An 11,772-nucleotide genomic window follows, 5' to 3' on the forward strand; every position below is an offset into this window, starting at 1 on the left:
CAGACTTGCCTTCAAATATGCCTTAGAAAGTCACCAAACAGAATATTAAGCAACAAAAATGCATTTTAAAGGTGCAAGTTTAAGGGCTACATAGAACTACATAGAACTGAAAGGATGTTAAAATATGACCTCTATCAAAGGTACAGTTTCTAGATATCAGAGCAGCGAGGACATCTAATATATAAGAAACTAATGGAAGTTTTTAAATCCTTAGCTGAACCTTTGATTGTGAAACATTCATCCCTAACACAATGTTTACATATTTCCTGTTGAGATCAGATTGTTATCCTTACTACCCATTTTTTTTTAATGTGCTCACATACGCTAAATAGACTCACAAAATTTAGCTAAATAGACTCAGAAAACTTGAAATTTTAACATAATCAATGACTACGACAAACCTTAATTATCTATTTTCATTGCATATGTAAAGTCTGTGGGACCTCTGTCCAGGAACACTGTTTTAGGTGGTGGAAGACTGGTTGTGTGACTGCTGCATTTGGGCCAGTTCAAGAGCATGTTGGTGAGAGGCTTCCAAACCCATTAGCAAATGGACCATAGTGTTTCATGTGAAAGTCTGTTACATTGTTAGGGTCTGTAGGAGGAAAGTTCCCTAAGATTTTAAAGGCACTGTGTGTATCAGTGGGAGTGATGGGTACGTGGGCGATTGTCTCTGAATGGATTTTGGGTAGATTTTTCACAACTTTCCTTTTTAAAAGCGAGATTGGTTTGTGGGTAATTTTTGAGAAGTGTCTCATGAGTATGCTTGTAAGTTCTTTGGGACAATGGATTTTACTGTGATGAGTCAGGTGTGCTTCATGAGTGAGGACTGGTGAGACGAGTGGTGATGTGGGTCTTTCGGTTCACTGTGTTGATGAAGGAGTGCCAGTTATCTGTTTGCCTCTATATGATTAGGTTAATGATAGTTTTATTTAAGAATATTGATTTAATCTCTGATTTCTATCAATGGTGAGTTGTTATGTGTAAGGTGGTTTCTTTACTTTACGATGTGTGTAATTTATGGGAGTAGGTAGTAGTTTGTAGGAAGCTAACAACCAGGGAGGTATATTACCAGTACTAACCGCCTGGGTATCTGGAGGGTTAGTGACGCCTGTTTAGTGATCCAGCACTCAGGTGGTCGTCACGTTGCACTCCTCTGACCCAGGTAGCTGTCTTTTGTATTGACTGGGTGAGCTGGATGGAGTGTGCTCAGGATGGGTAAGTGGTCAGAGGATGGTTGCCGTAGCATCCTTCCATGTAATGCTGGTGTGAGCAGAATGTTGTTTCACAAAGTTAGCTGCAGGAGGTGGTGGACTGGGAGTCTGGTTGGTTGGTTGGTTGCATAGGTTAAGTATACTGAGAAGTTACAGTTGAAGAGATTCACCTCAGAGATCATAAGTGTGAATGCTGAACAAAGTGGACATTCAAATCTTTAATAATGGGAGCATCTTACCGAGGTTCTGCTGTTGGGTAGTGTATCTTATGGGGTATGTAGAGTGAGGAGGTATGCAGATGTTGATTATCTTGCACCTAGTACTGTGTTTATAGGATATTGTTGTTGTCTGTGAGCTGTTGTATGGTGTCAGTTGTGGAGAAAATTATGGTTTGGTGAATAAGTGTTATGAGTACCTACTCCTTGTCTGTTATTTCTTACAGCTGTGAGATCTGGATGTGAGACTAGCTTCTTAGATGAGTGCTACAAGGATACTGCATTCTCTTAATTAGCTGTGAATTTCTGTGTATTTGTTCTTATCATTACTAGCACCGAATTGCAAAATCTTTAGTTTGTCATTGCAGTTCTGTGGCGTAGAATGATCTATTTGTGAAGACTGAAAATGCACATTCTGTAATGCTGTTTATTGGAAATTTGTGCTCGAGGAGAAGGTGTTTGTGACGGAGTTTTGTAAGTTATTTCTGAATGGCTGCTGTACGTCCAGTGTTCTGAGTAGTCTCCAGTGGATGACAGTGATGTACAGTGGAGGTGATACCAATGACTGCAGTTAAAGCATAAATTGTAGTAGTGCGTTTTGATATAATTGGCACTATGAACACATGTCATAAGCTGAAATTAGTGGTTAGATGACCTGGCCATTACCTCCCTATAGTTAACATATGTGTGAATTCTTCAGATGCCTGAGTATAACCTTAAACAACACACTGCACAAAAATTAACTTTACACCAGTGAATGAGAGGTCTCAAATTGATCACCTGTTAGCTTTAAAGAGGTTGGTATGTTATCAGATCTTTTAGTCGTTATGTCATTACATTACTTTGAAAGTGAAAATACCATTTTTATACTAGTTTTCTGAAGAGACGTAGTAAGAGCAATGGTAAAGGGAAAAAAATATTGTCAATCACACCAATGGGAAAAAGATATTGCTAAGCTCATTAAAGGAAAAATAATATTGTTAAGCTTACTAAAGGAAAACAATATTGTTGTTAAGGTTATGGCAGTATAGATTTCCCATATAATATCCTTCATGTCGAAATATACAAGGAGTAGAAATATGGCATTAAATCAATATCCCAACGATGGTCTAATTCAAGAAACAAAACTGATAACTAAAACACACAACACCACAGTGGCAGTCAGCTGTGAACATGGTTTAATACAAACATGATATTATGATCGTAGGAAGACACTCCATATATAATATATCAAATAAGAAACAAAAATAGCCTCTAACATAGAAGCTGAAGATAACATATGGAAAACACAACACTAAAATGTCCAGGACTAGAAATATAATAACCTCAAACACAAAACTGACTGCAAACATGTACATAAACTAATTTACTGGTAAACAATAACGGTGAGAGGAATACATATGAAAATTATTGGTTTGATGCAAGGTACAAAAAAAAGGCAACAGCAGGTGTACAGTACATAGCAAAGATAAACAATGAAACAGTTTACATGGATTAGTAATATTACAGCCAATTTTGTTGTCGCTAGACTGGTGAAGCCATAATGCAAGAATAAACTGGAATCTAAAAATAAGAATCAAAAGTACAAAATGCGTTGTGAAAACTGGTACCAGAATGAAGTAATTAAACACAAGAAGATATATATCAGCATAAAACATGGGAAATCCATAAAATAAAATTATCATTGGAATAATGATAGTTCCACACAAATAAATATTTCATGCAGTTTCAATGAAAAACAAATAGCTCAACTAAATACTTTAAACAACGTGGCAACATGAGGAAAAGAAAAAAGCTTTGGAATTGTTTTACATCTTGTACGACAATGTTACTTCACAATAAGAGTATTCTCTTAAACAGGGTCATCTTGGGGCTCAGCGAGGCCATTCCTTTCAAATTACAGTTTGGAAACAACACACAAATATATAAGGTCATTCCATTCAAATTACCGTTTGGAAACAACACATAGATATATAAGTACGACTGGAAAATTTAGGTAGACTAAACATTAATTGAAAACATCAGGGGAAACCCATTATGAAGAAGAGCAAAGTAACTTGTCAACTTTACCTTTTACTGCAGATAATATCTGAAAAATTAATTTCAATGAGTCCTTAACTTTACAGAGATGCAGAAGTGTCTTGTTCATCTGAAAAATATAAAGAACAAAATGGTAATCAGCAGCGTAGTTACAAGAGGATGGAGGGTAGGCCCCAGGAACCACCGACTGTTTAGGGTTTTTATGATATCCAATTCTGCCTAGCTCCTAGGTTGCCATCCAGTCAATTTGGCCGTGATAATCTTGGCAAATCTATCCCCAAGGGTCCCAAATATCTAAACGCCAGTGGTAAATAGCACCTCGACTTAACTCAAAATATCACATATTGTTTACTTGACACTTATAGAGCCTAGCTTTCATGTGGTAATCAATAAGATTTGAAAATGAACTTTGTCTAAATACAACACAAACACTTTAAACAGCTAATGTTAGAAATGAAAAGTGCTAATCAATAATAACAAATATAAACAAACCGTAACTTTTATTCTGTCCCTTACCACCATGCATGTCTGTTCAAACAAAACCAACTGACCAAAAATAATTCTTTATGAACGTCTCGATTAACTAGAATTTCCCAAGAAACAATAACATATAAGAGAAGTTTTAGTCTGCAAACAAAACAAATACTTAAAACAGCTAACACAAAAGTAAAAAATAGATATCATAAATGATCATAAATTAAAGCCAGTAACTATCAATAGGTGTCGCTTACACTCACGAATGGCTGACCCGTACCATATTTTGGTCTTCCGCTTCACGTACAAATCTTGACCAATAACAATTCTAAATTATAATTACTATAATTTTCTTTAATCATTATATTACAATTTTCTTATGTTAATAATTAGTATAACAAACACAAAGAAAAACTGTAGAACTATCAGAAGACAAATTTCAGGCAGCAACTATGAACAAGCGGGAAGGTTTGATCATTTCTCTCCTGCTCCTGCCTCTCTCTCCGTCTCCCATATGGCCTTCCCATACACCAAGATGATATATATATATATATATATATATATATATATATATATATATATATATATATATATATATATATATATATATCTGGCCAATTCCCTTATCAACTTTGTTAACGTAGGTTGCATAAAATATACAAAATCACTAACCTCATTACAGGTTACTATATTATAAGAAATAATTTCATAGATTTTTGTTTATTCTCCATAGATTTGAGACAATTTAAAAGCCTAGCTTGTATACTAAGATTTTCATCCTCTGAGCGAAGCCATACAATAATCGTCCTTATCTACTCTGAGCATTGGATAGCCTCCTGATGATCAAGATTGCTGTTTTGGTTGTCCGTTTCCCTTGTTACTGGTGCGCCTCACTGCACACCTTACATGAGTGCCTTCCACAGTATTAGGGACAGCTGCTGGGCCTCACTGTAGCTACTTCTGGGACGGTTGCCAATCTTCCTCGTATTCCCTCATGACCACAGCGCCAAACCGACTCCCGCCATCAGGCCGAGACGTACAAACATTTCTGACAAAATTGAGACAACCACTTTCGCGTCAGTTTTGACACCAAGTGAATTTATACGACAATTACGCTCAAGATGCTTGGTTTTTCGTTCATGGATTGAACAGAAGCAACCAACGATGGTTGCTACTGCCCAATCCATGAAGTCCCCCCCACCACGGAAAGGTAACCAAGCTTCGGGGGGGATGGGTGTTTACCCTGACGCCAACGGAGAAACTCAATACAATATTTTTATTATAACTTTCCTTAATCTTGAAAAATGAATCAATCAGAGGGAAGAATAGCCCCAGCTATATGAAGATTGGCTAACCGAATCCTTGCGCATTGTGTAGAAAGTGATTTCTTTGAGGGTTGCTTTATGGAAGGCACGGTAGCGTCGGAAGAGTTTCATTTTTTCTTTGAAGACGAAGGAAATTATCCCCGTAAATGTATGTATTTTTTTGGGGCGGGATAATGTTCCCATTTTTTTTCTTTGTTTTTCAACGTCCCTATGTAGATATTATGTGCCATCCACTACTGGGAGAAAGCCAGACTTCCGCTAGATTAGCGTAATCCTTGGCGAGGCGAAACTAAAGTTGTCTTGGTGTTGGTTCCTCAGTGATAACCCAAACACAAACACAAACACACCTCCAGTGTCCACTCTAGGGCCGTGTTCTCCTGCAGCACCAGCAGGAAGAAAGAACTCCGGTTCCTCACAAACTGAATCTTTTGGCACGGGGAGCGTGTGTCATCTCGACACGCCTTTTAACGCCCGTACGTGGTGCAGAGTGCAGTCGGTATGTCCGTAGGACATGTCATGTGTTATTGGCCCCAGTCGGTCTAGAACGCTGGGCCTGACATGTGTTGGGGGACCAAGTCGGTCTTGAATAGTGGGCCTGACAGGTCTTGAGACCTGCCATGTCTCCCTGAAGGTGGGCCTGACAAGTGGGGTGGGCTGCATTTCCTCATGGATGGTGGGTCTGGTAGGGCGTGTGGGCTGCAGTGCCACTTGAGTGGGCGAGGTCACTTGGTCAGCATCAGTGGGACGGTGAGGTTTCACTTTTGCACAGCGACCGTTGACGGAAAGTGGTGTCACGTCGGCAAGAAGTGCCTTCTTGTAGGAGGCATAGCAGGAGTACTGGATGACGGCAAACCCGCGGTGGTTCTCGTACGTGGATGCAGCCAGGATACTTCTCCGTGGTGGGGCTCGCTTCGTGGTTGGTGGATGTGGCCCTCCCCTCCACATGGTCACAGTGGTTGACCTATTTTACGTCAACACATTACGAGGTCAACCTTCACCAAATCCATATGGCGTTCATACCAGCTTCACCCATATTCCATTTCCTCCAATTCCACTTCTGGGTATTCCACCTCCATATCCATACAGCCAAATTCCACTCCATCCATGACTTCCACGTCTGGGTATTCCACTTCCATGTCCACACAGCCATAGCCCATGTCAAATACATGGACATATTCAAATTCCATCTCCTGGACAAAGGAGGATCGTCCTACTTCCTTGGTGAACATTCTTATATTGAAGTGTTCGAGGAAAGGTTGAGGGAGCTTGCAAGGCGGAGCAGAGATGTTCACTCGACAGAGGTCACAGCTCAAATGATGCTCTCGGTCCCGGCTCCCGCCTTATATAACCTGGGAACTGATCATATCCTAGCATAGTTTAATATAGAGAAGTCTAATATAGTGAAGTCAGTACTTTAATACAGTTAAGTTTATTTCTCAATAGTTTAATACATGTGCCTGACAACAGTTCCTTCACCCGTGCAATGTCCCGTCACAGAACACAAGGATTGTCATTATAATTCGTTTTTATCAGCAGAAATTAGATTAAAGTTACTAAAGATAAGTGGTTTAATATGTTATGTGTGTTCTCTGTCATCATAAAGATGGCCATCTACCCTGATGTGTAAAGAAAACATCAATTTTGCCGAGGCTGTGGTGAAGATAAGAACACAATGATATGATAATGTGGTCGTACAATGGTGTAGTCAAGATGTTGTGTTAGAACTATGTAGTGAAGATGGGAGTGTTGTGAAGAGGAGGATTTAGTGAAAATATATATGTTTCTTCACGCTGAGCCATTCCATATAGATGAATATATCTATAATCTAATTGCGGTAAATTACCATATGACTTTAACGGCACCAGCCAGCAGGAAAAATGTCGGATATAGGATTGACTGAATATTTTGTCGGGTACAGAAATAATTGAATATTTGGTGCGATCGATCAAAATGCTTTTTATAGGCAAATAATTTCTAATTTTTCAAATGATTTTTTCCATTTGTTGGAACTGGTGTAAGTAATTAAAGATATGAAAACCGATGGAAAAGTTCAGTTTAACGCTTTTACGAATGTCTTGCTGCGTGTTTGGGAAGAGCAGTAAATTACAGGAATATATTGGTCTAATGTCTCCTGCTCGTCCAACAGCAGATATTGTTTGGTCTTAGACATTATGTCTGGTGGAGGTGGATTCTCTCCGGCATTACGTAAATCACTTCCAGAAACTTGCGCCATTTTGCACAAATACAGATCCGATATGATGCATTTCCCAGCTCTGTTGCGTTATGGACCCTATTCATCCTAGCCTAACCTAGCCTAAATAAAAAGGTGTGGAATAATGTGCAACATTTCTCCTTCATTACAAGTGATAATAAACCTAGGCTATACAGCAACCAGGAACGTCCATATTTGTCTAACTTCTCACATGTCTGTGTCATCTGTCTGCAAACATGTCGACCATTACCATGAGGGCAATTGCGGCTTTTGATTTTGAATATCACACGTTTCCTCTCTGCCGTGAGATCTTCATACTTAAATAAAATGGTGGGCCGTAAGAAATATATGTCCATCGAAGGTCAACTATATGGCTAAGTTCCATCATCAGTTTCTAAGAAAACTGAAAAGGTGAGGTCCCAACGAGATTCGAACTCGGATTGCTGGATCCAGAGTCCAGAGTGCTAACCCTTACACCATGGGACCTGATAAGAAAAGATGTGATTTCATCTAAATGTTTTACATATAATCAACCAGAGGCCATTCCTCCCTCCCTGCCTGCAGGGTTCAAGGTTTTCTAGAAGGTTCTCGAAGATTCTGGGTAGGAACTGCCATTGAGAGGACGTAGTTATACGTATCATTGATATTATTGTTGACTTTCTGATTTAGAAAGGTAGATAGATAGATAGATAGATAGATAGATAGGTAAAAAACAGATATTAGATAGATTGATAGATACGTAAGGCTGTATATATCAACTTTCACAGAAATCAGTGATATCTGTTTTATTCTGCAAGAAGTACATGTACATGGATGTTGTTATGATATGGGTTAGGTATAAGACCAGTCGTGTTGAGATTGTAGTGAATGTGACCATTGACTTCAACCTTAATGGTGTAGTGAAGATAAAGTTGTAGTGAAGATAAATCTTGAAGTGACTCATAAGGTTGTTGTGAGTACAAGGATGCATCGTAAATGAGTACTTCCTACCTGAAAGTCAACAATTACAAAATTGATCAAGTATAACAACATCCTCGGACAACCAACTACAAACACCAACCATAGAGTGAACCTGACTGTCATCTAACGACGACCTCTCAAAGGTAATGATCTTACCAGAATCTTCGAGAACCTTCTAGAAAACCTTGAACCCTGCAGGCAGGGAGGGAGGAATGGCCTCTGTTTGATTATATGTAAAACATTTAGATGAAATCACATCTTTTCTTATCAGGTCCCATGGTGTAAGGGTTAGCACTCTGGACTCTAAATCCAGCAATCCGAGTTCGAATCTCGGTGGGACCTCATCTTTTCAGTTTTCTTCGATACTGATGATGGCAGCATTATTCTGTACGTTATATATACATTCATATATATACATAAATATGTATATATAAACATATATATGGAATAATATGGTTTTATCAATAGCCAGAGACCATTCCTCCCTCCTTGCCTGCAGAGTTCATAGTTTTCTGGAAGGTTCTAGAAGATTCTGGTGAGATAATTGCCATTGAGAGGACGTTGTTATGCTTCATATATCAATGATTCTATCATTGTTGACTTTCAGATAAAGATAGATATATAGATAGATAGATAGTTAGATTGATAGATTGATAGAGCGATATTTAGATAGGTATATAGATAGATAAGTTTCATCAATACTGTATCTTACGCCATCTCCTGTTGCTGGACATATGTTCAACCAGCATTGGGAAAACCTCCAGTAGACCTTAATGTAAAGCAAGATAATAACAAAACCTGCAATAAAAGAATACGATCAACTCCCCAGTGCAGAAATATTGTGACCAGAAAGTCTTCTAGCAAGATGTCAGACGCTTCCACGGGAATCACAAACATAACATCAAATATCTGAACATCAACAATAACAAAACTAATGATTATAATGAAACTATAACAACAAAAATGATAAACATATGGAAAATAGTGTTCTAGATTATGCTTCTAGAAAACAAACTTTAACGAAAACTGTGAAAAGAAATACCCATCTGGCTGATACGACACAGTAAAAGATCCATCCCACAACCGACTCTAAACTGAAGCTGACTGTCCCCTAACAACGTCCTCTCAATGGTATTTATCTTACCAGAATCTCGTAGAACTTTCCAGAAAATCAAGAACTCTGCAGGCAAGGAGGGAGGAATGGCCTCTGGCTGCTGATGATAACCACATTATTCTATATATATACTTTTACCTACAACCGAAGGTTGACCGGCCAGCCCAAGTGGCTACAGAGGTTGTATCCATGAAAGAAACGGACCCACCAGCAGACGAATTCGGTTGGCAGGTTGTATCGAAGAAGAGGAAAAAGAAGGTTGCCCAACCAGCCCAACCAGAAGGGTGTAGCAAAGAAACGAAAGAATCTGCCCAACCAACCTGGGTGGTAGTAAGGATGGCTGCTCCACAACCCCAGGTCGTTAGGCAGACTGTAGCCATGGAAGAAAGGAAGGCTGCTCGTCCACCAGCCCAGGTACCGAGTGAGCGTGTAGCTATGGTGGCTGACCCACCAGCCCGGGTAGATAGCTACACCCAGATGGCTATGTCGGGTGCAGCAAAGAAGCAAACCCCACAACTACTCCACGAGGTTTGCAAGCCTGCACCCAAAAAGATGGAGACGAAGGTTGCCACACTACCCAATGCACCACCACATGTCTAGAAAGGGAAAAGGTGGACAGAATGGCTGGAGGTCCCACTCCAACAACAAAATCACCTTAGGAGCCAAGTTCCATCCATTATTGAAAATATATATATATATATATATATATATATATATATATATATATATATATATATATATATATATATATATATATATATATATATATATATATATATATACAAACTACATTGCAGCTTACATATAAATAGAATCATCAAGCTTCACTATATTAACTTTACTATATTTAAATATAAACAAGGTCTAACCGAGGTTACTTGGTTGAGCAAGACGTGAGAATATCATCAACTGGCCCTCCAGCCCTGGGTTCAAGTTGTCGTTCTGACATATTTCGAGTTCAGTGCTGATACAGGACCATTGATTATAGGACTATCTTGTTAGTCTGTGTAACTCCGCCTTACCCAATCCACGTCTTCAATGGCTTTCTGTTACTACAAACGGGATTACAAAGGAAAGGCTTCCTTTGTTAGTTTCATGAATACCTTCGTTCAAATGAAGGGAAAGACTATTACTATGAAGCGGTACCTTATCAGCAGGAAAGAGCTGCAGCAACGGTATGAAAGTTACTGCAAGATACATAACGAGCCCGTGGCTTCCAACGTAAACATCGGCCGCCATTTGGGTTCACTCGGTATCATGTGTGACACCAAGATTGGACCCGTTGGGAAACAGGAACGATACTATTCTGGTATCATGTGGCTCGATGGCGCAGGATCACCAACTGAAATGCAAAGAAAATGGAGAAAGCCGCCCAAACGTATCATGAAGGCCGTGCAAGAGAAGATCGAGAGGAATCGGTTGAGAGACGATATCGCTCACAGTATATTGAAATTTATACCCAAGACTTCCCCTGATCTCCAGACACAGCCAGTCACAGAGACCACCAGCCCCGCTCCCCAGACACAGCCAGTCACAGAGACCACCAACCCCGCTCCCCAGACACAGCCAGTCACAGAGACCACCAGCCCCGGTCCCCAGACACAACCAGTCACAGAGACCACCAGCCCCGCTCTCCAGACACAGCCAGACACACAGCCCACCAGCCCCGTCCCCCACACAGAGCCACAAGATCCTGATATTGAGGAAGCAAATGAATTTCTCGATGATTTTTTGCTTTCACTGGAGAAGAACTGATGAGTTCCTTATAGACAAGACAAAATGTTAAAAAAAGAATCTATATAAGTTCACTTATGGAGTGAGATCTTTGACGGAGCTGTGCTGCCTATAGCACAGCCTACCAAAGGGTGATCTTTGCTGTCGTGCAGTAACCTCATGAGGGCGGAGTCCGGCTACACTTTCTTTACCGAGGAAAAGATCTCTGCACTAATATTGAGTTTCTTCGTTGGCGTCAGGGTAAACACCCATCCCCCCCGAAGCTTGGTTACCTTTCCGTGGTGGGGGGGACTTCATGGATTGGGCAGTAGCAACCATCGTTGGTTGCTTCTGTTCAATCCATGAACGAAAAACCAAGCATCTTGAGCGTAATTGTCGTATAAATTCACTTGGTGTCAAAACTGACGCGACAGCGTTTGTGTCAATTTTGTCAGAAAAGTTTGTGCGTCTCAGCCTGATGGCGGGAGTCGGTTTGGCGCGGTGG

Source organism: Panulirus ornatus, chromosome 70 (assembly GCF_036320965.1).
Source record: "Panulirus ornatus isolate Po-2019 chromosome 70, ASM3632096v1, whole genome shotgun sequence".
Taxonomy (NCBI): Eukaryota; Metazoa; Arthropoda; class Malacostraca; order Decapoda; family Palinuridae; genus Panulirus; species Panulirus ornatus.